This window comes from Panthera onca, chromosome D3 (assembly GCF_046562875.1).
Source record: "Panthera onca isolate mPanOnc1 chromosome D3, mPanOnc1 haplotype 2, whole genome shotgun sequence".
Lineage (NCBI taxonomy): Eukaryota > Metazoa > Chordata > Mammalia > Carnivora > Felidae > Panthera > Panthera onca.
Genome location: NC_138350.1, coordinates 44,058,929 through 44,086,653, shown reverse-complemented (window position 1 = coordinate 44,086,653; position 27,725 = coordinate 44,058,929). Strand labels below are relative to the sequence as shown.

The window sequence follows — 27,725 nt, the reverse complement described above, 5'->3', positions numbered from 1 at the left end:
TCTCCTTTTGACTAGTTTCCAGCCCAGATATTTTTTTCCTTTTCACTAGCATGATTTTATCTTTTGTAAAATAATTTGGGGGCATGAATAAAGTGACCACAACCAACATAATAATATTAGTTGTTTTGTGTTATTAATCACTCTGGTTGGGGTACTATTGCTCTTTGCTGTATCCCAAAACCTTTTTTTTTTTTTTTTTTTAAGGGCTAATACTCTCTCTTCACTTTACACTGAGGTTTCCAGCCGTGTTTTCCAAATTATCCACTCCCCTGTGATTTACCCTACCCTTCACAGGGGCCCAGAATTAAGTCTGCAGGAAAAGGCTAGCTCATTCTCATGACATGGAAGGCCGTTCAAAAGGAAAGGAGTAGTTTCGAAACCCTTGTTTCTCAACTGTCAGCATTGAAAATCTATGGAGCAAGTGGACTTAAACGGATATAATCTTTTCAGAAAGTAACTTGATAATCAGCTTTACTAGTTGGAGAACTTATTGTGTAACATCATAATGGTGGCAAATTGTACAGAATTTATATGACCCACAACAAGGAAATTATTAAATATAGCATATCCACACAATGGATCATTCTATTGCCATTAAAAAACATGTTTTTGAAGAATATTTAATAAATGGAAAAATGCTCATCTTTATGGTGTAATCATCTTTATGGCTGGCAAGATAAGGAAGGGCCTTTATTTCCTCTGTGTGTGTGTGTGTGTGTGTGTGTGTGTGTGTGAGTTTTTCTATTTTACAAGTTTCTATAATGAGCATGTATTATTTTTTTGAAATAAGAAAAAAAAAATCCCAGGAATTCAGGAAGGCCCAGGCTGGGCCCTCACCCTGGATGTGAATGAAGTCTGGCTGTCAGTGGGTCAGTAGATCAGTCAGCAAATATTTATCCAGTGCTTACTTTGTGCCAGGGACAAGGACAAACACCGGGGACACAAATGACTTAAAAATAAAACAAAATAACACTTACCAGAAGGGGTACCTGCTCTGAGGCACTGAGTTCACAGTGAGTTTTGATTGTGTGAGCAAATGCAGATGCTTGCTGTCCCATCGGTAAATGCTAATTACTGGTGCCCTAAAGAAAAGAAACTAGTTTAACAGACATATTAGTAACTTTTTAAAATCCAAGATACCGATCATCAGAAAGTCCACCTAATCTAAAATTTCTTTCTCCTACATGCTATTTTTAGGAAAGAAGATAAATAACAAGGAAATAAGATAACGTAGATATAAATTTTTTAATTAGCTTATTTCCTACCTCATGTTTTAATTGCACCATGCAATGAGAGTTGCTGTTCATACTAACATACGATACTGTCCGATTTTAGAGAATACTCTCCCTTCGGGGCACCTGGCTGGCTCTTGATCTCAGGGTTGTATGTTCGAGTCCCACGTTGAATATAGAGATTACTTAAAAAATAAAAAATTAAAAAATTTAAAAAAAAAAGAATACCTTCCCTTCATCTTTGTGCTTGGATTCTTTGAAGAATGGTATTTAAAGGGTAATGTTCAGTTAACCAGAACCTCTTAACCATTCTGGTTAAATGGAAGATTCCATATTTAGAATTTAATGAGGAATCATGAGGAATTCAGCTTGAGATGAAAACAGTCAATGAAATGTACATCTGTAAGAAGCTTATGTTTAAATATTATTATTATTATTATTATTTGCAAATAATAGAGTAGATTATAATGGTGAACAGTACAAAAAAAGCCAAGAGTGATAGTCTGATTGATAATAATTTTGTTCAAAACTACATCTTCTCTTGAAGACATATCATGTTATCCATATACAAATAGAAGTAATATACTTTTTAGACCATCCCTGATAGGAAGTAAAAAACCTCTAGGAACTGGAAACTAGTTCCAATTGTGCCGCTATCTGATCCAGGCAATGTATCTACCTCCTTGGGGTTCATTTTTCTCATCTGTAGAATTGAAGTGGCAATTGCTACTTCTTTATTATTTTACAGTAATGATTTAAGAGTAACTAATATATGAAAGGGCACCTGGGTGGCTCAGTTGGTTAAGTGTCCTACTTTTGCTTTTGGCTCAGGTCATGATCTCATGGCTCTTGGGATCGAGCCCCTCGTCAGGCTCTGTGCTGACAGCATGGAGCCTGCTTGGGATTCTCTCTCTCTCTCTCTCTCTCTCTCTCTCTCTCTCTCTCTCAAAATACATAAATAAATAAAGGGTAATGTATGAAAAAGTGGGTGTGTTTCCTTGGCAGAATGAGCTATAACTAGCCGAGGAAGATTCAGAAAATCAGGAGCCAGTGCAGATACATGAGGGTGCTCTGTCATCTCCAAGCCTTTGGCAGCCCCCTTGTGTCTTGATAACAGGAACAACACAGGCTGAGCACTAGATAAATAGTCTCTTCTTTTGCTCTAATGGAAGGATGACCTAGGGCTATATGGGTTACAGAAATCTATGAAATCTGTCCAAGGAAATTACAACTAATAACAATAGAATGAATAACAAGAATAGTAAAATCATCACTTGGAAAACAGTAATAATTGGTTCAGAGAAGTATCATCAACAAAAGCTAAAATTTGTCAGTGAAAGTATAATGAGAAAAAAATCCCCACAATACTAAGAGAAAAATAGTAACTTTACAGTAACAGAATCTGACACCACCTTCACCAGGTGATTAAAGTTAACATTACTTGTAATGGGACAGATGTACATCATGTGCTTCCCACAGAGATGTTCTGAGAAGGACCCAACATCGATATGGTGCTATGAAAAGTCCATGAGGAGATGAGATACAGGACAACTCAGCTGAGGGTCATTCTAGAAAATGATTGGCCAGTACTTTTCAAAAGTATCAAGGTGTGAAAGGCAAAGAAATATTGAGGAAGTTTTCTAGATTAATAAAGACTAAGGAGACACAAGGGTTAATGCAGCCTGTGATCCCTCATTGGATGTGGAACCAGAAAAAGGACACAGTGGAACAATTGGTGCGATCTGAATCAGGTCTATAGACTTGATAAGAGTATTGTATCCATGGTACTTTTCCAGTTCTGATCATTGTACTGTAGTTAGGTAAAATGTTATCTTTGAGGGAATCTGGATGAAAGGTATATAGAAATTCTTGGTACTAACTTTCTATTTTTTAATTTTGGGGGATGCATTTAGAAAAAACACTGTCCAGGATAGGCAACTGGATAGAAATTTCTTAAAATTATTTTTGTGAAGTGATACTCAGGAAATAAACAAATCTGACTTACTTAATGTAACATGTCAGGGTATCTCAAAAGACCCCTTCTTAAAAGGAATTAAAGATGGAGAAGATCATTTGAGAAGTGGTTTTCATTTCCCTTTGCCAAACAAAGAATCATAGAATCTCATTGCTGGAAGGAACCGCAAAGGGAATATTGATAAAGAAGAAACCAGCCACAACCTTAACATCCAACAACAGGGAATCATTTATTATGCTTCACGCACTCCATGGGCTGAAGCAACAATTTAAAGTTATCTTTGTGAGAAATCATGTAGCAAAATAGAAACATGCTTATACCATAATTGTATTCCTTTAAAAATCAGGATGTGGGGTACCTAGGTAGCTCAGTCAGTTAAGCATCAGACTTTTGATTTCAGCTCAGGTCATGATGTCAGGGAAAAAAAAAAAATCAGGATGCAAAATATATGTACACTCTCTATAGCCAACTACCTAAAATATGCATACATGAAGAAAGACAAAGGAAATGCATGGTGAATTCAGTTAAGATGGTAGAATTGTGGGGGTGCCTAGCTGGCTTAGTCAGTAGAGCATGGGACTCTCGATCTTGGGTCATGAGTTCGAGTTCCACACTGGATGTAGAGATTACTTTTTTTTTTTTTTTTTAAGTGGAATTGTGGGGAGATGTTTTTCCTTTTTCTATTTTACAAATTTCCTATGAAATTTTAAATTGCAAATGTTTTTATAGAGAAAAAGTGAAAGTTCTCTTCGTTTTGAGCGAAAATTTATCCTTCTATATAATAAATCCTAAATCTGCTTTCACACAACTGCCTTGCATACACCCCCTCCTCAGCCATAGATACTAGAGACCTCACACACAATGATGTGGCCCAGCCCCTGGGCCACTGTGCCCGAGTGCAACCAGCCTTCCTGGGCTCTTACCACTTTGTATTTGATGTAAGATCTTTCATGTTTGGGAGATAAGTTTTGGGAAAGCCCATGTGAGCAGTCTTAACTTCATAACATTTGCCCAAAACTCATTAGACATTGTCTCTGTTCACCTTTTTCATTTTCATTCCTCCCCTGGGACTGAAGCTTCACTCCTTTGCTGGTTGTCACCCTTACATACTGTCTGGTTCTCACCAGTCCCACCCCGACTCCCAACTCTTGGGGGCTGAACTCTATTTCCAGGGGATGAGTTTGCCCAGGCTGCTGTAACAAAGCACAACAGACCAAGTGGCTTAAATAACAGAAATGTATTATCTCATAGTTGTGGAGGCCAGAAGTCCAAAATTAAGATGTCAGCAAGATTGGTTCCTCCTGAGGGCTGACAGGGAAGTCTCTGTTCCAGGCCTTTCCCCTTGGATCTTTTTTGCATGTCTCTTCACATTGTCTCTTCTTTATGTGTCTCTATGTCCAAGCTTCCCTCTTCTTAAAAGGACTAGTCACTGGATTAGGGCCCACCCTTATCTTAACTTGATTATATCTGCAAAGACATTATTTCCAAATAAGGTCACATTCTGAGGTACTGGAGTTAGGACTTCCACACTGGAATTTGTGGCAGGGGAGACACGATTCAACCTATAACACTCACATCCCGAGCTACTGATAGAGTATGGCTTCGCATGCAATTAGATCACCTGAGAGCATCAACATGCCTCTGGCCTGACACTTGCTAGAGACTTCCACTGTTGAATTTTTTATCAGATCCCTTTGAACAGATTAATGATCCTTTGGCTACAGGGGGTTATTAACCTGGCTAGAGGGCTATCCCCATGGGTGAGTCGAGTGTATCTGCCCATCATAAAGAATCTATTTGCCTTATCATACAAGTTTCATTATTACATTTGTCAATGGAAAAAAAAAGGAAGTACTGTTTGATTCTCTATAGTCCTATTGTGCATATTTAAATAGTTATGGATGGTACTATTGTACATTTTTAAATAATTATAAAAACATTTTAATTTTTTTGTCACCACCCATTTATACGACAATTATTTTTTCTTGATAGAGATTATTGAGCATTTTAAGAGGTCATTTAAAAAAAAGTTTTTGTCAGAAACCACATGTGGCTGTTTCAAGCATAAAAATGGATATGAAAATCTTATGTTCATGAGATCAGGGTCAGATTTTTCATTAAAAATTGTGGAAGAATTTTGTTGAGATATTTTATACAAATGTGCAATTTAGGGGTGCCTGCATGGCTCAGTTGGTTAACCATCCAACTCTTGATTTTGGCTCAGGTCATAATCTCACAGTTCATGGGACTGAGTCCCACATTGGACTCTGCACTAATAGCATGAAGCCTGCTTGGGATTCTTTGTCTCTCCTGCTCTCTCTGCCCCTCCCCTGCCCTCTCTCTCTCTTTCTCAAAATAAGTAAACATTAACAAAAATAAATCAAACATGTATAAAATGAAAAAAAAAAAAAAGACAAATGATGGGGCACCCGGATGGCTCAGTTGGTGAAGTGACTTTGGCTCAGGTCATGTTCTCACAGTTTGTGGGTTCGAGCCCCGTGTCCGGCTCCGTGCTGACAGCTCAGGGCCTGGGGCCTGCTTCAGATTCTGTGTCTCCCTCTCTCTCTGCCCCTCCCCCACTGGTGCTCTCTCTCACAAAAATAAATAAACATTAAAAAAAAAAGACAAATGTGAAATTTAATTTTTCCTCATTACCTTCTGGCCAAATGGTATATAGTAATGTTCTGATTCTCTCCTCCTAAATGTTCATCTTTATGCTCTTCACTGGGCTTCTACTTAGTTCCCCTATAACACACATGAATCGCCTTCCCCACTTCATAGACGTGCTTCCTTTGAAGAGGGCACAGGTTTGATTTCCTCACTATGTGTAAGTCTTAAGTCTCATCCACAAGGTTTCAATGAGAACTTTATGTTTACACCTGATGTTATAACAGTTACTTTGCTTGTTACCTATGCCTTGTGTATTTGTACACAGACATCTAAAGCACCAACTATTGTTTCTGGCCTCCTTCCCAACTGTTTCCTCACGTGAATCATGAAACACCTCCCACTCCCTTATTCTTTCCGTACTATGCCTATTACTCTTCAAAGTAACGGGATTCACAGGTTCACCTGGGTGCTTTCCTCCCTTCCCTTATTTATTCTCTTTTTAAGCTCCATCGGTAAATTATTATTTATCCAGTAAACACCTGGGCCCATTATTATTTCCCAATTTTGTGAGATGCCCTCCATCCCAAATCAGAAGTCCATAATTTTTATAACATAACTACCTAGAATTAAGATCTATAAATCCAAATATAGTAAAACAAAACCATCTTCATGACCCGCCACTCATGTCTCAGAACTTCTTGCTTTCAAACTCATAAATGGCAGTAAGATACAAAGGAAATGATGGACTGGGCTCCCAAGTCACTCATTTCCACAGGGGGCAGAGTGATCATTTTTCAAAATCCTGGGTATTATCTTCAAAAGCAGCCAATCTCCCTCACTCACTTCAGCCAATCCCAATATCCTGTCTGGATCTGCCCCATTTCTATGCCTACTGCATTGCCTTAATTGAAGCTCTCATTATATTCTGTTCGAAACATCGCAGTGATCTCTTTTACAGGTTAGTCTCCACACTGCCATCAGAATTATTGCCGGATGCTTCTCAAAAACTGTCCGTGGCTCTCATTACTACACAGTGAAATTTATTGCCTTTGACAATATGGCCCCAGGCCTCATCCTACTTTTTGTGCCAATAATCTTGTACAAAAAGAGAAACTTGCAGTTCTCTGAATGTATCATATATGTCCATGCTTTGGGGCCTTTTCCCATTCTCTAATTACCTAGCTATTATGCCATCTTTCAAAGCTGATTCAGAGACCCTTCTCTGGTCTGCCTGCTTCTCTGTACTTAGCCAAGGTTAATCATCCTTCCTCTAGCTCCTCTTTGAGCTCTCCCACTATATCTCTGTTGCCTGGCAGACAAAGATTGCATCAATATTTTTTTTCCATCTCCACCAGCACTTGACCCAGAGCCTGGCATATAAGAACTTGATTATTAAATTTCCAAGAATCTGTGAGCTAATTACTCTTACGTTGGTTGCTTGAAATTAGCCATTATGGAATTATTTATACCATGGAAAACACTACAATAAGAACTTTTTCGAGAGAGAGAAAGGGAGAGAGAGAGAATGCTGCTTCTGAAACATTTACCAGCACACCACTGATTATACAAATGATACATGGGTGCAATAAAAATCAACGGTCCCATTTAATAGCCGCCATACGCAACCCCAATCTCTTTCCCAGAATTCATCACTCTGGTGTGTATCTTCCAGACCCCCTTTCACATGTTTTATGTATTATAACAGGTGCTGAGTTTAAGCCTGTGAGTTCATTGCCCCTTGTCCATGAAGCTTTCTCTGGCTGTTTCTGACATCACCTTTGCAACTCCTCTGACTTCCTTCAGCACCAACTGCATCATTTCCAACTTCTTTGTGCCTTGTGTTAGTAAGACTTTAAGTTGTTTGGAGAGAGTGATCATGCCTGAATTATCTATGGAACAGACCCTCATTCAGATGAGTAAGTTCAGGGGATCGAATGTACCTCATGGAGACTGTAGTTAACAGTACTGTGTTCTATACTTGAAAGTTGCTAAGAGAGTATCTTAAATGTCACCACACACACACACACACAAACGGTAGTTATTTGAGGTGATGGCCTTAGCTAACCTTATTGTGGTAATCACTTTGCAATATATACATATATCAAATCATCATGCTGTACACCTTAAATTTATATAATGTTATATGTCAGGTACATCTCAATAAAGCTAGAAAAAAATCAAAATCAAATGAAAAGAACAGATCCTAAAAATGTCAGTTGTGTAGTTCTTTGATTCAAAACCTACTAGTGCAGTCTGAATATACCATTAGATTTGAAGGTTTGCAAACAATAATAAAAATGATTGGAGTTTTTTCCTTGTTTGTTATATAAAAGGCCACTCTGATTTTCTCAGGGTATTGCAGTGTTTGGGGTGCAGGGTTAAAAGACAAGGGAACAATGCTGTGTTTCTCTCTGTTAGCATGTCTTTAGGTAGTTAAGACTTTATCCCTCGTTGCTCCCCTCTGCCAGCCTGGAACCATCCAGTATAGGAGAGAACTTCCATGCTCTCAGAAAACAGAAATTCTATGCCTTGCAGTCTTTCTGTGTGGGTATGGAGCTACCATGTGACAGTAAATCTGCAGCTGTGCCCAGCAAGACCCTGTGATACAGCCTGAGGGCCAAAGTGAGACGCCCAGCTTGGGTAGCAGCCCCAAATTTCAGAAGAGGACATATCTAATGAGTCCAGTGCAGCTGAATTTCTTTATGACCTCCAAGAAGCAGAAAGAGGAGGGAGTCTTCCAGCAACCCCTGCCCCACTATCTACCACAGTCCCCCACAAAGTGAGATCACCACACCATCCTATCTGAAAGACACTAAGAAAAAGGCTGTAGTATAGATTAAGGCCAAGTGAGGCCAGGCCTTTCCACAATAACATGATGCAATTTGGATATCCATGGCAAGGTGATAGAGGTCACAGCTCACAGTTCTGATGAGTTGTTTTCTTAAGTGTTGAATGAAAAAGTTCAAGCGAATGTGGGTATACATGGGAGGACTTAGTCCTCTTAATTGCTATATGACAGAGGCAATTAAATCTTCCCCAGAGATGAGAAATTGCAGATATGGCTACCCTGTACCTGCAATCGCTTCAGAGCCATATGGAAAAACTAGGAGGTGGTGTTCTCCGTTGAAGGAGAAATGAGTCCTGCGTCTTTTTAAAAGTCTTCCTGACATTCCGAATGTCTTTTCTTCACTTCTTTTCAAGTAAGTAAAGAGGGTTCATTCCCTTTCATTCAAAACTTCGCTGTAACGATTTAGGGTAATTATACTATAAGGCTCACTTCTGGCAGATTCCAGGAAATAGGAAGCAAGTAATTGCTAGAGGGCAGAGGCCCCAAGAACTCACCAAGGCCAGGGGCCCCCAACATCTGCATTACCAATACCCGGGCTGACACAGCAGCAAAGCCAGTCTGGCAAATTCAGTTCTCTTGACTCACCAATAGACTCTTCAAGTGAGATCCCTGACAGCCAGCAGCCCTGCAGCCACTTTGTTTTTCTTTCCCGAATGGGCATAGGCAATCGCCTCACTGATTTCAAAAAGCAATTTTAGCGTACAGCTCTGGTGTGGTCAGCTTCAGTATCTCCCAGAGCCAGCTGTACATTGTAGATGCGTCTGGTGCGGGCACCTGGGCTTCCCTCTGCTCGGAATCTGCGGAAGAGGTGGGAGATATCACAGTGTTCGTTGCACTATCCTTTCAACTTTTATGTAGCCTTGAACGTTTCCAGGAAAAAAGGTTGAAGGAAAAGATGAACTGAAAAAGGTCACTAAATTTCTGACTCACAGTACCTAGGATATTAAGTCTGATGAATTTGGTCCTTCCCCAAGCACAGCAGCAGCCCTACCAGGATCTAAAAGCCCTTTGAATGTAAAGGTGGTTCTGTCTGCCTGAGTGAACACCAGACGGGGCGGGAGGGATGGGCTGGAGCCACCAGGTGGGGACAGGACTACCGGAGTAAAATATCCCAACTTCCGTCAGGGGAGGAGGTCCCCCTGGAGCCTCGGGTCTGCCCAAGGAAAGCTTGAATAAGGACATTGTAAGTGGAGCAAAAATCTGAGCTGCAGAGCTGCACCCGCCCCGCCCCTAGGAGCAATGGTGCGCTACAATTGCTCACAGGTGCAGCCCCGCCCCTGGGAAGTGGCCTCCAAGGACATCAGCACCTCACCTGGTTCCACAGGGCACCACAGATCTCCACCACAGGGATCACTTTCCCAGGTTCAGACCCCTCTGCTACCAGACTGCACCTACTGATCTGAGTCCAGACCTTCATCCCACTGCAGCCACATCTTTGACCTGGCCATCCGGCCACCATACCCCCCCACTTTGGAGACTGGGAGCAGTTGAATCGTTCGCCACTCGAGAAAGTGAAAATTCACAGCATATCTTGGCTCCCATTTCAGAAATCTTCAGGACTCAAATCCTTCTTCTCTTTCATTTAATGTCAAACGGTGACCTTGTCCCAGCAACCTGGCCCCCCAGCACCCACAAGCCCTTCCTCATGCAGTTCCTTCCTCCAGATAGTGAATCCTAACACAGATCTTTTCTGGTGAATGTTATCTCCATTCCACACATGAGAAAACTGACATGTCGAAAAGCTAATAAGTGGTAGACCCAGCATTTGGAACTGGTCTCTGTTTCCAAAAACTGCCCTTTATACCTTATGTGAAAGTGTTTTTTCCTAAGTAATTTCATTTGAAGTGGAATGAGTAACTTGCATTCTGAAATAGTGTTGAAAAGTAGGCAAAATTTATCCTCCTAAAAGGGTGGCATTTCTGTTCCCTTGAAAAGACCCACATTCTGTCCCTTTTCTCCACATGGTAATACTGTCCTAAAGGGGCGAGGCCAGTAATATCGCCCCCAGAACACCCAGTTCTGTCAATGCTGCCAGCAAGGGCTGGAGTGATCCCAACAGTTCTTCCCCAAAGTCTCTGGGAGGCGCCAGTAATGGAGTTGAGAACAAAGTCACCTGCGCTCCCCCGGTGACTCTGACCTTTCCTCTGTGTCCTCAGTTGAACCATTAGACTGTTCTATTCCTTAGCTCCCAACTTACAAAATGGCCTTAATTATGTTTGTGTTAGATATTTTGCCAGTCATCTGGAGGGTAAAAAACTGGTAATAAATGTAAAAATATTTTAAAGCTAAACATAATTGTATAGATTTTTAAATGTGCGTGTAAACATTATTATAGAAATCACAAGCTATATTAAGGCAAAGTGTAAACTTTATTTTCTGGTGCATAGCCAGTCACCCAGATGGACATGTGACATGCTAACAGTGAATATGCATGGTTCTGGAAACGTAGGGGTTTGCTTCCCTTACTGTACTTCCCCATATTATATAGCTCTTTTAAATTTATATTAATTCTAAAGTCAAAAATGAAAAAAGAAATGTGTTCCCTAAGTACTAAGTGATAAGTGCTGTGCTAGGGATGCAAAGATGAATAAGGTAAGGTTTTGTTCTCAGAATACAGACTAGCAAGGGAGGCAGAAACGTAAACCATCTATGACTAACTAGGAAAGAATGTAAATGGCTTTTATAAAAAATACAAAAAAACTTACAAACTGATGACAGTTGTATCATACAAGTAGACAACTTTTCCATCTCCTGAAGGAATCTGCCATTGCTCAGAATATTTTGGGAGGATTCCAGTTTGAGAATTGTATTCAGATTCAAAGGCTCCCTTTCTGAGTGTTTTCAATGGCTGAAAATATTCATCCTTTAAGGATAAATTCAATTTTTAAAGATTGTATTTTTAATGACCTCTACACACAACATAGAACTTGAATTTACAACCCCAAGATCAAGGGTCTCATGCTCCACCAGTGATCTAGCCAGGAGCCCCTAAAACATTTTCTAAAGAGCCTGGAACATCCTGTCATATCAGAAAGAAAAAAAAAAACTATGGAGGAATATTAGGGTCGTGTCAAAAAGACATGAGAGCCCATCTGGAGGGACTCCTACCGGACAAAGATGTGTCCATTTGTGCATCAAAAAGGGTAACTGCATTGGAATGAAACACAGCAAATGTGTTTAAGTCTTTGAAATCATGATACTAATAAAGAAACTCGTTGTTCGCCTGTGGAAAATAGCAGGGAACAAAGTCATTATTTTGAAAGCTAGTAGACAAAGCATTTAATGTGCCTTTTTCCTATATAAACAGTATCTCGGGGGAACTAAATAGGTGAGGGAGAAGATTCCCTTTATTAAGAGATTCCCTTTATTAATAGAACTCATCACAATTTTTGCAAGTCCTAAGGAATTCATTGTCCAGGCAATGACCATCAATGGCCACAAACAGCATAAAAAGAGACAACCAGACATTATGTACCTCCTAAGGGAAGTATACATACTACCTATGAGGTAATCTTGATTTTTAAAAAAAAAAAACTGCATCAAGTCTCAGGTACTGACTATCAATTTGTAGGAAAAATAGAGGATATTGAATATGTTCTAAAAATACCACAGGAATATAATCAGTACATCCAGGCTATAGGAACCGTATAGGACTAACAACCACTGTCTTCAACATGATCCACAACAATAAATGTACAGTGGAAAAGAAATTAAATAAAAAACCATAAATTAAGAGACATTTGAGATGTATCAATTGATCACAATTATGGACTTATTTTAGATCTGAATTTAAGGAAAAAAACCACTCATATACATTTATGACAATGAGAAAATGTGAATGTTGACTGGATAATTAATGAAATTAAAGAATTACATTTTAGGTATGATTATGTTATTGTGCCTATGTTTTTTTAAGAGTTCTTATCTTTTAGAATGCATACTGAAATACTAATACTTTTTATTTCTAAGACACCACTGGCAACAAGGTTTGAAATGATTCTTCAAATGTCTGGTCAACATAAGCATTTTTAACGCTGGACAACATTATTTGCATTAACAACAGTCTTATGTGACTGGTAAATCTATTAGGCAGATAAATGCAAAAGAGAAATTTTCAGCACATGCAGCATTTTCAGGATAAGTTTTGATCTTTTCAATGAGATGCATTTTTACAAATCAAATTATCAAAGATTAAAGAAACAAAAAAAATAGCATCAGTGAAATTTAAATCAAGTAAGCACAATCATATCTCGCTGGAGCGTGTATTGGAGCAGCCCTTTAAAAAAGCAATTTGATAATATACATTAAGAGTTAAAAATCTCTGTGCTCTCCAACCCAGTAATTCCACATCTGCAAATGATTTGAACTCTAGAAAGAAATTATGCACCAAGATATTCATTGTAGCATTTTTAATAATATCCCTAAATTTAAAATTACCCAGTCCTACAGGAGGAAAAGGGTTAACAAATTTTGATCCAACAATATACATTAGAGGTTATATTTATGATGAATCTCTAGGAACACTAAATATGCTTTTTTATGTTAAGTAAAAAAAAGTGAGATATGATATTTTTACAAGACTTAAAACTATGCAGTTTTAGTTATAATGTTTAATTTTAATTTTGTTTCATATGTTCAAAATCAGATACCATATAAAAGAAAATGGTAATTTTGAAATGTTGCTTTTTTCCCACTCAGCTTAGGGGGAAAAATTAACTCTTTATGAATACCTTGAAAACAGTGTCTTTTTCTTTGTTAAATGGCATTTTATGAAGTGACATTTACACACACAGAAGAGTATAAAACCATGGATTTATTGCTCAATAAGTTTTCTCTAAGTGAGCACCGACATGTACACACCAGAACAAGAAATCAAACATTTCCAGTACCCCAAAAGCTCCCTCAGGTCCCCTCAGTCACCACAACACAAAAAAATAACCAAACTTCATCATCATAAATAAGTTTTGCCTAATTCTGAAGTATATAAGTGGGACCATGAATATGTACAGTCGACCCTTGAGCAACATGGGCTTGAACTGTGAGGGTCCACTTCTACATGGACTTTCTTCAATAAATACAGTACAGTACTGTAAGTGTATTTTCTTTTCCTTATGATTTTATTCATAACATTTTCTTTTCTATAGTTTATTGTAAGAATACAGTGTATAATGCATGTAACATACAAAATATGTGCTAATTGACTGTCAACAGTAGGCTATTAGTAGTTAAGTTTTTGGGAAGTCAGAAGTCATAGGTGCATTTTCCACTGCATGGGGGGTCAGGGCCCCTAACCCCTGTGTTGTTCAAGGGTCAGCTGTACTTCTTGATGTCTTTCTTTTTTGCCTAATTTACATTTGTAAATTCATCTACATTGCTACCTTTAGCAATAATTCTTTCTGATTGCTGTGTTGTGTTCCCTTATATAAGTATAGCATTTAAATCTATTCTATTGATTGACATTTTGCCTCTCTAGTTTTAGGCTGTTACAAATGGTGCTTCAATAAGCATTAATTCTTATACATGACTTTTGTTGCACAAATGTACCCATTTCTATTGGGTATATACCTAGGAGAGAAATTGTTGGTTGTAGGGTATATGTGTGTTCATTTTTAGTGAATTCTGACTTAAAGTTTTCCAAAGTGTTGTGCCAATTTATACTGTCATGAAAAGCGTATGAGAGTTCCAGTTACTCTACCTCCCCACTAACATTTGATACTATCAGTCATTTTAATCTTTGTTATCCCAGGAAGTATGTAGTGGTATGTTATTGTGGTTTTAATTTGCATTCCCCTTATGAATAATGAGTTTGAACTCTTTTCCATATGTTTATTAGCCATTTGAATATCTTTTTTAAAAAGTAAACTCTACACCCAATGTGGGGCTCAAACTCACAACCCGAAGATCAAGAGTCACATGCTCCACCCACTGAGCCAACCAGGGGCCCCTTGAATATCTTTTTTAACAATATGCCCATTCAAGACTTTTGCCCATTTTTCTATTAGATTGTCTTTTTCTTTTTAATTTGTAGGAACTTTTTAATATTCTAGGTAAGAGGCTTGTGTCACTTTACTGCAAGTATCTTTTCCCAAGAATGTCTTGCCTTTTCACTCTCTATGCTATGTCTATATTGGGTTTTCCAAAAAATCATTATGTGGAAAAAAGACAGCATAAATAATCTCAAAATACAAACAAACAAATTTCATTTGTTTTTTTTTTTCATTGATGGAAAAAATCTGTGACATTCCCCTTCTTATTTTTGCTCCTTTCCCCACATTTTTATTTATCATTGTAAAATAATAAAACTTTTTTTTAAAGAACAATTATAATAGAGTCCAATGATGAAACCATTAAATACTAATGATGATGATAAAGCAGAAGGGAAAAAATCTGGGAAACAAATTTGATTTTATCATTGAAATGAAGAAGGAGTTTCTATTATTATTAGAAAATAGAATTAAAATAGAAGATTACTAAAATTCCACTGGGAAGTGCTCAGGAGATAATACTGTGGATGGAAGAGAGAGCCTTGAAGGCAAATTGTCTACGGGGAGTTGTGTGCTCCTCATCTTTCTCCACTTGTCTAAAGAGCAGGCACCTGCTGGATCATCACTTACCTGATGTGACATGACACGGGGCGCTTCAGCAAGCCTGTGAGTTACTCTGTCTTTCTTGGGATCAGAAGGACTTAAAGCAGGTGGCAGTCTGGTAGGTGAGAACTCTCCTGGTCAAACTTGAAACACTTGTCAGGACACTGGATCAAACTATTATCTTTATATATTTATATATTCATGTTGGGACCATGAATTTAAAAGAATATAGATGCAAGTCTACTTTCAGTATTCTTTTCTGAACGTGAATTAGAAGATCCGATTACTGAGGAGGAAACCAGTGGAAATGAAAACGATTTGGATGTGTGGTGAGCTGCACTGTTCCATTGGGAGTGATTTCTACTAACGTCAACCTCACCCATTTGTGCTTGGACACAAGGCAAACTTCCTTCCTTTGCCATTCCTAGAGGGTATTTTTATGTCTTCTTTTGAATGGATTTGTTTTATGGGGACACAATTATTTTCCTACATTACTTCATAACTCTGGGAACATATTCTTGACCTGGAAAATTCTTTTTTTTTTTTTTTTAATGTGACATGAAGTGTTTTTGGAAACTGCAGGTACCTGTGAAGAAATATACTAATTCTGTTTAGTTCTATTTTCCCTTCCCACCCCGCAAATACTCAAAAGACATTCAAAGATCTCATTTTTGTCTTTCCCAACCATGTAAATCTATAGAGTTTCCAACTGTAAAACAGGCAGCATGAGACACCTTTGAATGATGCATGGAGACTTAAGTTTACCTTCCCCATGCATCTATGATCATACTAATACATTTCTTAAAACTTCCATGTTTAAAGGGTCAAATCAAAGTTCAGCGTTGTCCCCCAAATAGGTGAACTGCTCTTTGAAAGTGTTTGTTTATGACCCTGGAAAGTATTTGGGAAGGATTCAGGGTACAGGATAGCCCAAAAGGGCCTGGGTCCTGTCTGGCACAGTTAAAGGCATGAACACCCTCCCTGAAGGACTGTACTCATGTTTCAGGGATACACAACGTGCACAGTTACCTGGATCTTGTCCTGGCTCCCCAGCCCCAGCCTAGGAGGTTCTGGCCATGCTCCCCTCTCACATTCCCAGCGCAATGAACAGCTCCCCCACCCCTTTCCTCTAGTCTCCCCTCCAGCCTGACCAAACCCTTCCTTCCTACCTAAATACTCACAAAGCACCAGCACAGACTTCGGAAGCTGGAAGTCACATGACCATGGTGACTTTGCCACCCTTTTATATTCCTTACTAATGTCCACTCTGAAGTGTGGTTTTGTTTTTAATTTGTTTTACCTTTTACAACATTTCTGTAACCGTGACGAGATCAAACCTTGTCACTGATCTAGCGCAGCCAGCCCTCAATGGCATGGTGTGACAGTGTCCTCTGTGTGACTCTAAGATTCTCCTAAATGCCCTATACTCTAAGTGACGTCAATGCTGGCAGCAATTAAGCTAAGGCAGTTTGTCTCTCTGGTTTTCCTTTACAACATTGCCACCGAGACATCTGTCAAACTATATACAGTTACTTGGAGGGGCAACAACAGATATGTTTTGGAGGAAAAACACACTCTGGAGACCCAAACCCACCGAGAGTTTCCCCATATATTCCATCTGGGCTCTTCCTTCCCAGGCTGCTCAGAAAAGCAGCAGAATAAGGGTTTAATTTCCTATTTTCTTTTATGGACTAACCGTGAAAGAAACAACCTGCAACATCAACAACAAAAAGTAATTGCTTGAGTCTCTGGTTCTCTCAAGACTTAACTTCCCCTCCCCTTCTTTGTTCTTGTGTCTTGCTCTACAGAAGCACAAGCCGAACCCACTGAAAGATGCGCCATCGAGAAGAACAAATAAATCCCTAGTTCCCACTTCTTCTCATTCTCCAGCCGTCCATCCCTGGAGATTCTTTCTCAGCCAGGATGCAATCTTCATCACCGGGAAAATTTGACCCTCTTCTTTGAAACACTTCAGGGTGTGGTGGGTTTTTTGGTCTTTGTTGCTAAGTACAGAGTTACTTAGATGCCTCCTGCAAGAGAAAGGGGCTGTTTTCCTCTTGACTTTCTTTTCTACTGAAGTGACTGGAAACAGGTGTACGGATTGGGACATGAGATGGTGTAGAAATCCTAGTACCGCGGACCATGCAGGAAGAATCTCTGGGTGAGGGAAGGGTCGCTCTTGATTCGCCAGAGTATCCTACATCGGCTTGTGTGTAATCCAGCATGCATAGTGCCAAGTTCTGCTTCTTAAGCCTTTTCTCTTCCTTACTCAGTGAGTGGCAGATAGGGGAGGTGGATGAGGTGAGATACCTTTCTATTTGGGTCAACACCAGTAAATTAATTAAGAGTAAGCAAGGTGTTGGAGGTTGGTTTCCAAAAGAAATAGTCTGTTAGAATCATCTCTTTCTGTTTTCAATTCATCAAAGAAACCATAAAATCCCCGAGACTTTGAGCTCTCCAGATGATTCTAACAGGCAGCCAGTGTTGAGAATACTAGTCTCCCCCTCCCAAATAGACACCTGTCTATCAATAAGGCTTTTTTTTTTTTTAGTAGGCTCCATGCCCAGCATAAAGCCCAATGTGGGGCTTGAACTCATTAGCCTGAGATCAAGACCTGAGCCAAGACCAAGGTTGGACACTCAACCGACTGAGCCACCCAGGCGCCATTCTATAAGGCTTTTGAAGAAAGTGCATTAAGTCAGTCCCTTTGCTTGGAATGTATTCAAATAGGCACTACCCGAAACTCACTCCAGACCCTGGAGCCAGCATGTCAGAGAAGCAGCTGTCCCTGACAAGGTATTAGGCACCCACCTCCCTGTTTCCCACGAATATGTTCATACAGATGAACTCTGTTGCAAGTTAACTTTAGACCAAAAGGGAGAAAAGCTGTCTCACAAATCCAGAGAGAGGTGGACGAGCACGGGAACATTTGCCTCCTGTCCCTGATCCCCTAGACCGGGATGCTGAGTATTATGGGATAAATTCTGTGTGTATAAGTTGTAGGTCTTTTACAAGGATCCTATTCATTTGAACCCCATAATTTTCCCTTTCGGGGATGCCTTATGGGTATGTCTTCAAATGCAGAAAGAGTCACCATATAGGTCACTCCAAGTGACATATACGTATATATATCTCTCCCACACACTCAAGCTTAATGACAAAAGTCCAGCTAAATCTGAATTCATTACACCTCAAGGAGGCCATTTGTCTCTTAAGGAAATGAGCCTTACACAAAGCCACATGCTCCTTCGGAGCTTCTTTGGTGGAAGCAGATTCCCCACCCTCAGACTGGATGCCCAGAGTGCTGTAGCCTGATGACCCAGGGGGATGCCAGTTACCCGTAGGTACAGGGCACCTCCGGTGTGGCCATAGCAGGCAGGCAACTACAGGAATCTGGTCTCCTCACTACGGGGTTCAGCTGTCACACCTGCTATCTTTATTGTGTAGATATATTAATGGTTTTCTTTCATTCACTCACATAAATCAAAGAGGCCCACATGTTCCAGATAACTCTAGATAAAGTGTGGCAGCCATCCATCCAAGGCAAGCCATAGCACAGTGTAGGAAGTGCTCCCTGCGCAGCAGCCTCACATCTCAGACTTTCGAGGAAATTCCCAATATATTTATAAAGCAGATGCCTGCACACACATAATGCTAACCATCGGTTAACGCCAGTGTGAGGGCCTTTCAATCCTCAGTGGAAATAGAGCCACTGAAAATATATACCTGAAAAGAAATCAGTTTGATATATACGATCCCTGGCATGTATTTAGAAGTGTAACAGAAGAGCCAACCATATTTGTTTACTAAAAAATATGCCAACGGGTACCGGGCTAGCTCAGTCAGTAGAGCATGAGACTCTTGATCTCAGGGTGGTGAGTTCAAGCCCCAAGTTGGGCACGGAACCTACTTAAGGACGAAAAAAGCCAAGAGGCTCCTGGGTGGCTCAGTTGATTAGGCGCCTGACTTCTTGATTTTGGCTCAGTTCATGATCTCACGGTTCGTGAGTTTGAGCCCCAAGTTGGTCTCTGTGCCACCACTGCAGAGCCTACTTGAGATTCTCTCTCTTTCTCTCTCTCTCTTTCTCTCTCTCTCTCTCTCTCTCTCTCTCTGTACCCCTCCCCTGCTCGTACACTCTTTCTCTCTCAAAACAAATAAATAAACTTTTTAAAAAAATATATATGAAAAAAAGGCCAAAACTCTACTTTTGTGAAAATGCACTTTTAATATAACCAAAAGTATATTAAAATTTACAATGAATTGAAGACTCACAACAACCACACTTATCCATGGAGTGATAAAACACTGACACTGGAAGGTCTATCCTTATCCTGTAAGATCTGGGAAACCCTGCTGTTCCCCTTGTCTTAGAGCTTGGGTTCTGCACAGGAGGACAGCAGTTTCCAACTCAGAGAGGGATTTCTGCTGTCCAGATGCTAAGGCTGTCTTCATCCAGGTGGGAACTTTTCAAGTACTGATGGCAAGTGCTGGCCACGAAGGCACAGGAGGAGGGTAACTGTTCTCACTCTGTCACTGCTCCTGTCACTCCCCCACAACCAGAAGAAGCCCACCCATTCCACCTCCCTTGATGAAGGCCCCACTGACCCTTATGCTGTGAGAGTTCTTAGGGTGACAGGAGAGGGAGTGCCTGGTTTCAATTTGGGGACACATATCTTTCACGAAGGCCATACTCTTGATGGCTGGGCCTGAGCCACTGCATTACCTCCTCCCATGGTGCAAGTGAGTATCCTGAGTCAGTGAAAGGTAGGATCCTAACAGAACAAGAGCAAGCAGGGAAAGGGCAGACAAGCCAGGCTCACAGAAGTAGGGAACTGCCAATGGAAGATCAAGTGAGGACCCTGGAATTCACCCTGAGTTGGGGACAGGTGCATGTTCACCAGAAGAACCAGATGTCTGCTTGAAATTCCACAGAGCCACAAGTGAACTAGAAGTAATGCTGGAATAATCAACAGACAGAGTAGATGGCAAAAATGAGACACATCAATTTCTAATATTTACATAAAAATTTAATAATTTTTTTTAATGTTTATTTTTGAGAGACAGAGACAGAGTGTGAGCAGGGGAGGGGCAGAGAGAGAGGGAGACACAGAACCTGAAGCAGGCTCCAGGCTCTAAGCTGTCAGCACAGAACTCGACGCAGGGCTTGAACTCATGAACCATGAGATCATGACCTGAGCTAAGTTGGACGTTTAACCGACCAAGCCAACCAGGTACCCGTATTTAAATACAATTTCAATAATAACTTAAGAAAATGTCCTTTCTCCAGGCTCATTGAAATGTTTAACGTAAATGTATCTCTCCAAAATCTAAAGTGGGCAAAAACATCTTCATTTTGCCGTCTTGAATCCACATCTTATTTTCAGTGTTTTTGTGCCATATTTTGAATGTTTATTAAGTTGCCTTCTCTGTTATACAATCAGAGCATTGCAATGGTTTTGTTGTTATTGTTGTTGTTAATTTAAAACATGATTTATAGTTGGGGTGCCTGGGTGGCTCAGTCAGTTAAAGGTCTAGACTTCCACCCAGGTCATGATCTTGTGGTTCATGAGTTCGAGCCCTGTGCCAGGCTCTGTGCTGACAGCTCAGAGCCTGGAGCCTGCTTCAGATTCTGTGTCTCCGTCTCTCTCTGCCCCTTCCCCACTCATGCTTGCTTGTTCTCTCTCTCTCTCAAAAATAAATAAACATTAAAAAATTTTAATGATTTATAGCTCATTGGCTTACAATTTTTTTTAATTTATTTTTAACGTCTATTTATTTTTGAGACAGAGAGAGACAGAGCATGAACAGGGGAGGGTCAGAGAGAGGGAGACACAGAATCTGAAACAGGCTCCAGGCTCTGAGCTGTCAGCACAGAGCCCGACATGGGGCTCGAACTCACGGACTGCGAGATCATGACCTGAGCCGAAGTAGGCCGCTTAACCGATTGAGCCACCCAGGCGCCCCATTGGCTTACAATTTTAATGTCTCTTATGAAAAATATTAAAATTAAGCAATGACTAATGCTTTGCTCTTGAGCAAATATGGCTCCCAAGAAATCAAATGAGTTATCTAATGCAATTTTGGGTATTTTCCTTATTCAGTCAACTGGACTTCATTTTTCTAGCTAAAAATCATTTTAATTTACACACACATTTATGTCTATCATTTAAATAGACATATCGTGATATGTCTATCATTTATGTCTATCATTATTTCTATCATTTAAATGTCTATCATTACATCTATCATTCTAGACATTTAAAAGCTTAAGAAATGTCATCCAAAATAAGGCACCAAGGGTGATAAGAAGGACTCTCAGATCTAGAAAAATGAAGTCTGAAGGAAGACTGGAATAATTATTCTTAAGTGTCATCTTACAGAGGAGGATAAAAAGACATCAGTGGAAATGGCACTGTCACACAAGTGGCTCGCTCTCGCCCGGGCCAGCGTGGTCCGCTCCACTCTCCTACCCTGCCTTTGGGGTCCCCTTCGAACAGGCTCCTGGCTCCCCTTCACAGGTTACCTTGGGCACCTGCTGAATGCAGGGGGTTTACCAGATACTGTGAAGTCCCTTTGGCCTCCTAAAGCTCTGGCGTGTCCGCAGGTGGTTGGAGCTTTCCCGACAGTCTTGTCCCAGCTCTGGAAGGTGCTGGCTGACTTGGAGCCAGGGCCGGTGACAGAAGAACCTGGTGCCTTATATTCACCATCACGTCTCATCTTTACTGCACATCTGTGAGGAAAACACTGTGCCTCTCCCTTTACAGATGAGGAAACTGAGGCTCAGAGAGCTCAAGTAACAGGCAAGGCCACAGGGTTCATTATTAGGAAAGCCAGAATCCCAGTGTACGTCTGCCTGACACCAACATCCATGCCTCTCCCACCCCACACCTCCTCCTTCCACCCAACCCATGAACTGGGTTCAGGCTCCCTGAACTTTGAACTTTGAACTATTGTTGTTTCCTTGAACTATCTCTAAACTTACCTGAGCGGATCCAGCACCTGATGTGATGGCACACTTATGCTTTCCCCTGTTTCCTTCCTCTGTTCTCTGGGTGATTCCAGTGGTAATGGTGGTAGTTGGTGAAAGGCAATGTGAGTTGAGGAAGATGAAGTAACTAGGCAGAGCCAAAGCAGTTTATGTCCCAGCATCTGGGGCTTTCCTCTCTCTCCATTTCAGGAGGAAGTGAGATGCCTCCAGAGGCAGATGTATGAAGGAGCAGACCAGCAACCAGGGCTGTGACTCACCACTTCCACAGGAACCACACCTGGGGCAACATCCAGCCCAGTGGCCACTCACCCTAAAGGCCTTCTTCACCATGTGAAGAGGTTAGCAGGCCTGTGTCAGATCTGCCTACCACCATAAGATGGGTAAGCTTCCGACACCAGACTGCAGGGCAGAATTCCAAGGTTCAGGAAGCTCCACTGACCCAGAGCTAATGCGGGTGATCTTGGGAGAAGCCTGTAGAACTTCATGATGGCCTGTGCAGGTCACACATGGGGAAAGTGGGGTTTGCAGGTGGGGGCCACAGAGGAAGCATGACCCACCCAGGTGACAGTGGGAGACTCAAATTCCCAGCAAACACTTGCCCTAATGCACACAATGGCCTCCCTTATAGGCCACTGCAAGAGCTCCATTGCCTGAAAATGTAAGGAATGAGAAAAGCCTGGTACGGAAAGCCAGGAGGAGCTAGCCCTGCCAAGGGATGAAGATGTTGTTTGTACCAGGATGGGTCCCAGCAGCACCATCTGTTGGTGAGCTCACTTCATTGAGAACATCTCACATGAGATTAGTCAGGTGTTGTTAAGAAAGGAGAGAAAGAAAGAAAGAAAGAAAGAGAAGGAAAGGAAGAAAGAAAGAGAAAGATAGAAAGAAAGGAAGAAAGAGAGAAAGAAACAAAGAAAGAGAGAAAGGAAGAGAGAAAGAAAGGAAGAAAGAAAGAGAAAGAAAGAAAGAGAGACAGAAAGAAAAGAGAAAGAAAGAAAGAGAAGGAAGGAAAGAAGGAAAGAAAGAAAGAAAGGAAGAGAGAGAAAGAAAAGAGAAAGAAACAAAGAAAAGAGAGAGAGAAAGGAAGAGAGAAAGAAAGGAAGAAAGAAAGAATGAGAAAGAAAGAGAGACAGAAAGAAAGAAAAGAGAAAGAAAGAAAAAGAGAGAGAAGAAAGAAAGAAAGAAAGAAAGAAAGAAAAGGAAGGAAAGGAAGAAAGAAAAGAGAAAGAAAGGAAGAGAGAGAAAGAAACAAAAGAGAAAGAAAGAAACAAAAGAGAAAGAAAGGGAGAGAGAGAGAAAGAAAGAGAGAGAAAGAAAGAAAGAAAGAAAGAAAGAAAGAGAAGGTGTTCAAGGACATTTCCCCGTGCAGGATTGGTCACATGAGGCAGCTACAAGGGAGCAATAGGGGCAGGAGCCCCGGGGCCTCCCTGGGGCCAAGCCAAGAGCTGCATGGGCTGCAGACACAGAGCTCTGCAGCTCAGGACTTTGCTTGACAGAAATTGACCAGCCAGCACAGGGAAATCTTTGGAAACTTTGGGCTCTCTGAAAGTTTCTGGATTATCTTTCCCCATATCCTACATGTTCTTGCCCATCCCTGCTTAAAAATATATAAATACATATGCAGTGTGTGTCTAGAGATTTTGTTCATTTTGGGTGAAGGGGACTGGGCCAGGAAGGTCAGATGCTACAAAAACTGTGTCTGCCGTGGTGCTGGGGATGGCCAGCGCTGGAAAGAGAATGCCAGCGAAAGTGTCCTGAGAGACACCTTCAGACTAACTGTTTTCCCACTGATGAAAGAAATACAATCTAACAATTACCAGGGCTCCTGGGTGGCTCAGTCAGTTAAGCATCTGACTTTGGCTCAGACGCTTAGTGAGATGATCTCACTATGCATGAGTTCAAGCCCCACACCAGGCTCTGTGCTGACAGCTCAGAGCTTGGAGCCTGCCTTGGATTCTGTGTCTCCCTCTCTCTCTGCCCCTCCGCCACTTGCACTCTGTCTCTCTCTCTCTCTGTCTCTCAAAAATAAATAAACATTCTAAAAAAAGATTAACAGTTACCATCCTGTGGGCCAGAACATTCCACAAAATGAAACTTCTTTTTTTTTTTAATATAATTTATTGTCAAGTTGGCTAACATACAGTGTATACAGTGTGCTCTTGGCTTTGGGGGTAAATTCCCATGATTCACTGCTTACTTACAGTACCCAGTGCTCATCCCAACAAGTGCCCTCCTCAAATGCCCATCACCTATTTTCCCCCCACAAAATGAAACTTCTTCGAGATCTTTCGTCCCTATAAAAGAGTGTTTTGGAATATAGCATATTTCCTCTCAATTTTATCCAAAGAAGAAATAAGCACTGAAATAGGAAAAGCTTAATTTTGCTAATAACTAGGCATAATAATGATAGTAACTCATACACATTTTCATTAGAATAACTTTTAACATTGATATAACTTCATAGCTAACATGCTCAGGTTATCTTCACTGTCTCCTCCAACTCCAAGGCTACCTAAGCAATCGTCTGAAGACACCAGAGTCATTCCTCCTGTGTACAAGCCTCAATGGCTGCCCAGTGCCTACAGGAAAAAGGCCAAGCTCTTTGACCAGGCCCGTCCTCCGGCCCCAGGCTAACTTTCACATCCTCTTTCCACTGTAGCTGAAATAGATGCTGTTCTTTCTTCCTCGAGTTTCACCATACTGTTCCCTATTCCTAGAATTGCCGTTTCCCCCTTATCTGCCTCCCGAATGCTCATCCTTCGGGATCCGTTCAAATAGTGCCTGTTTTCCTGATAATTTCTCATTCCCAATGTTAACTATTCTCCCTTCTGGGTCCCCACTTTATGACTTAGTGTGTGTACCTTCTAACGTATTCAATGATTTGTTTGCCTGTCTCTGACAGTATATTGTGATCTTAACAAACAGAAGCTTGATGTTCACCAATGGATACCTCTAGAACCTAGCACAGGATATCACAAGTACTGTCTAAGCATCGTTGTGCTGTAGAATGGGGGGAAAATACCACCTCTCAGGATTTCCATGAGATTAATATCATATGCATAAGAGGTCTAGATGCCTAGAATGTAGTATGTATCCATTAAAAATATTGCTATTACATATTTGTTAAATGAATGTTTGTATCTTACTTTATCAAATTATACTCATATGGTCGAGAGGAAAGTTCAAGTGTTTAAATTTCTGCAAAGCTGTTGTGGTAAGAGAAGACAGTTTGGAGGCAGAGCCTATGAATGAGCTCTGGAAAGTTCAGGCCTCTTGTCTGACTCACTTTATCCCTCTTTGGCTCAGTTTTCCATGGTCTACAAATTAGCCATGAGTGTTAGTCACTGACCCACACCACAATGCAAGCAGGTCCAGGGGAACCAGTTGATAACATTTCTGGAGTTCCATCAGTGGCACTGAGGACTCACTGTGAGGTAAGGACAGTGGTGGACAGAAAAATAAATCAGTATCTTCCTGGATCTCAAAGGACCTGCCCACAATTTCATGTGAGCAGCAGAGACATCACTAGGGACAATAGCTCAAGGCAGGATTTGGTGCCTGTTATAAAAGAAATACAAGCAAAGCACATTCACAGCCCAAGAGAGGGAGAGAGGAATTTTACTTGAGGGGTAGGAGGTAGGGGCTCAGGTGTATTCTGTGCCTGTCCCGTGCCCTGGGTGTTGCATGCGTTATCTCATTGAGTCTTAGTAATATTGTGAGGTAAAGGGTGTTAGCCCATCTTAGAGATGAGCACGGAGACTGGGGGAACCCACGTAAGTTGCCTAAACCACATTGATAATACACGAAGCTTCAAATGCGTGGCTCTCTGATTATGGTACCAACTCTGTATTGCACCAGCCTGATCCCCAAGTGAGCTGGGAAGGCTTCACAGAAGCAGTCGTGAGGGTTCCAGGTAGAAGGGATCATGTGGGAAGAGACCCAGAGGACAAAGTTTAAAGAAAGGGTATAACGTATGGGTATGTGTGGGTGACTGGGGTACGACAGGAGGGAATTATGGCTGGAAAAAAGGCTGGTAGGCTACCAGGCTAGCTAGGGCCAGGTAATGGAGTAATTTGAGTTTCCATTGTAAAAAAAATGTTTTTTAATGATGATAATGATACTCCAATAATAATACTGCTTTGTGATTATTGTAGTGACTTTCTGGGGAACGACTTAAAACCATTTCAAGAACAACTGGGTGGCTCAGTCAGTTAAGCTTCCGACTCTTGATTTCGGCTCAGGTCATGATCTTATGGTTCCTGAGATCGAGCCTCGCGTCAGGCTCTGTGCTGACAGAGCAGAACTGGCTTGAGATTCTCTCTCTCCCTCTCTCTCTCTCTGCCCCTCCCCTGCTTGCACTCTCTCTCTCTCAAAATGAATAAACATAAAAAAAAAAAGAGGCATTTCAAATCTGTGATGTCAAATTCCTGCTGCCATTTACCCTATTTTATGGATAGAAAACTGAGACAGCAAGCATTTTTGTAACTTGTGCAAAGTGGTAACACAAGAGGCACCTTGGACACCTAGTCCCTGCTAATCTACAATGGTCTATACAAAACTTAATAACATATGAACCCAGTCTCCTAATCTGTAAAATGGAGGCAATAACATCTAAAGGGTTGTCTTGAAAGCTTTTCAAACTTTATCAGATAGGGGCGCCTGGGTGTCTTAGTTGGTTAAGCGTCTGACTTCGGCTCAGGTCATGAATCTTACGGTTCGCAGGTTCGAGCCCCGCATTGGGCTCTGTGCAGACAGCTCAGAGCCCGGAGCCTGCTTTGGATTCTGTGTCTCCCTCTCTCTCTGCCCCTCCCCTGCTCATGATCTGTCTCTCTGTCTCTGAAAAGTAAAAAATGTTAAAAAAAAAAAAAATGTTAAAAAAATTTTTTTTGGGGGGGGCCTGGGTGGCTCACTCGGCTAAGTGTCCAACTTTGGCTCAGGTCATGATCTCATGGTTCATGGGTTTCAGCTCTACGTTGGGCTCTGGACTGATAGCTCAGAACCTGGAGCCTCCTTCGGATTCTGTGTGTCTCTCTCTGCCCTTCCCCTGCTTGCATTCTGTCTCTCTCAGAAATAAACATTAAAAAAAAACTTTTTTTAAATTTTTTTTTTCAAACTTCACCAGAAAGCAAGAGGTAGGATGTGCAGATAGGGAGATAAGCAAATATTTTCTCTAACCCTGGAAATGTCATTAGGGCCCTTTGGAATAGGGCTCAAATATTCAGAAAGATGTATCTGAAAGAAAGAAATCTGCAACCCAGTGAGGCTTTGCCGGGGGGCACTGGGGAGAGGAAACCACCACCTTTGCACATCTCAGCCACTAACAATGACTTTTCTTGCTGAATGTGCTACTTTGCTCCTACTAGTAAAATCTTGTCAAACAGGAAACAGGTTTTTAAGGCAACGGGGTCCCTGTGAGTTCAAACTTCTGCTTTCAAATGTTCTTACAAGATGCACAATTGGCACAGGCTTACAGGAAATATTTAATTGG

The 27,725-nt window shown here is 41.0% G+C and overlaps 1 long non-coding RNA gene across 3 annotated transcripts in view; it reads left to right on the top strand.

Moving 5' to 3' along the window:
• LOC132665840 (uncharacterized) overlaps positions 1 to 23,059 on the top strand; it is a 38,834-nt gene extending 15,775 nt beyond the window's left edge. Inside the window, exons 2-4 of one of the 3 annotated variants that reach the window (XR_013551265.1) lie at positions 17,061 to 17,233; positions 22,430 to 22,620; positions 22,869 to 23,059. This is a non-coding gene — a long non-coding RNA (uncharacterized LOC132665840). Of the gene's footprint in view, positions 1 to 294; positions 6,482 to 17,060; positions 20,929 to 22,429; positions 22,621 to 22,868 lie in introns of those variants that run through there. The other 2 variants (XR_013551266.1, XR_013551264.1) reach the window with 2 other exon arrangements.
• Positions 23,060 to 27,725: the final 4,666 nt, after the last annotated feature.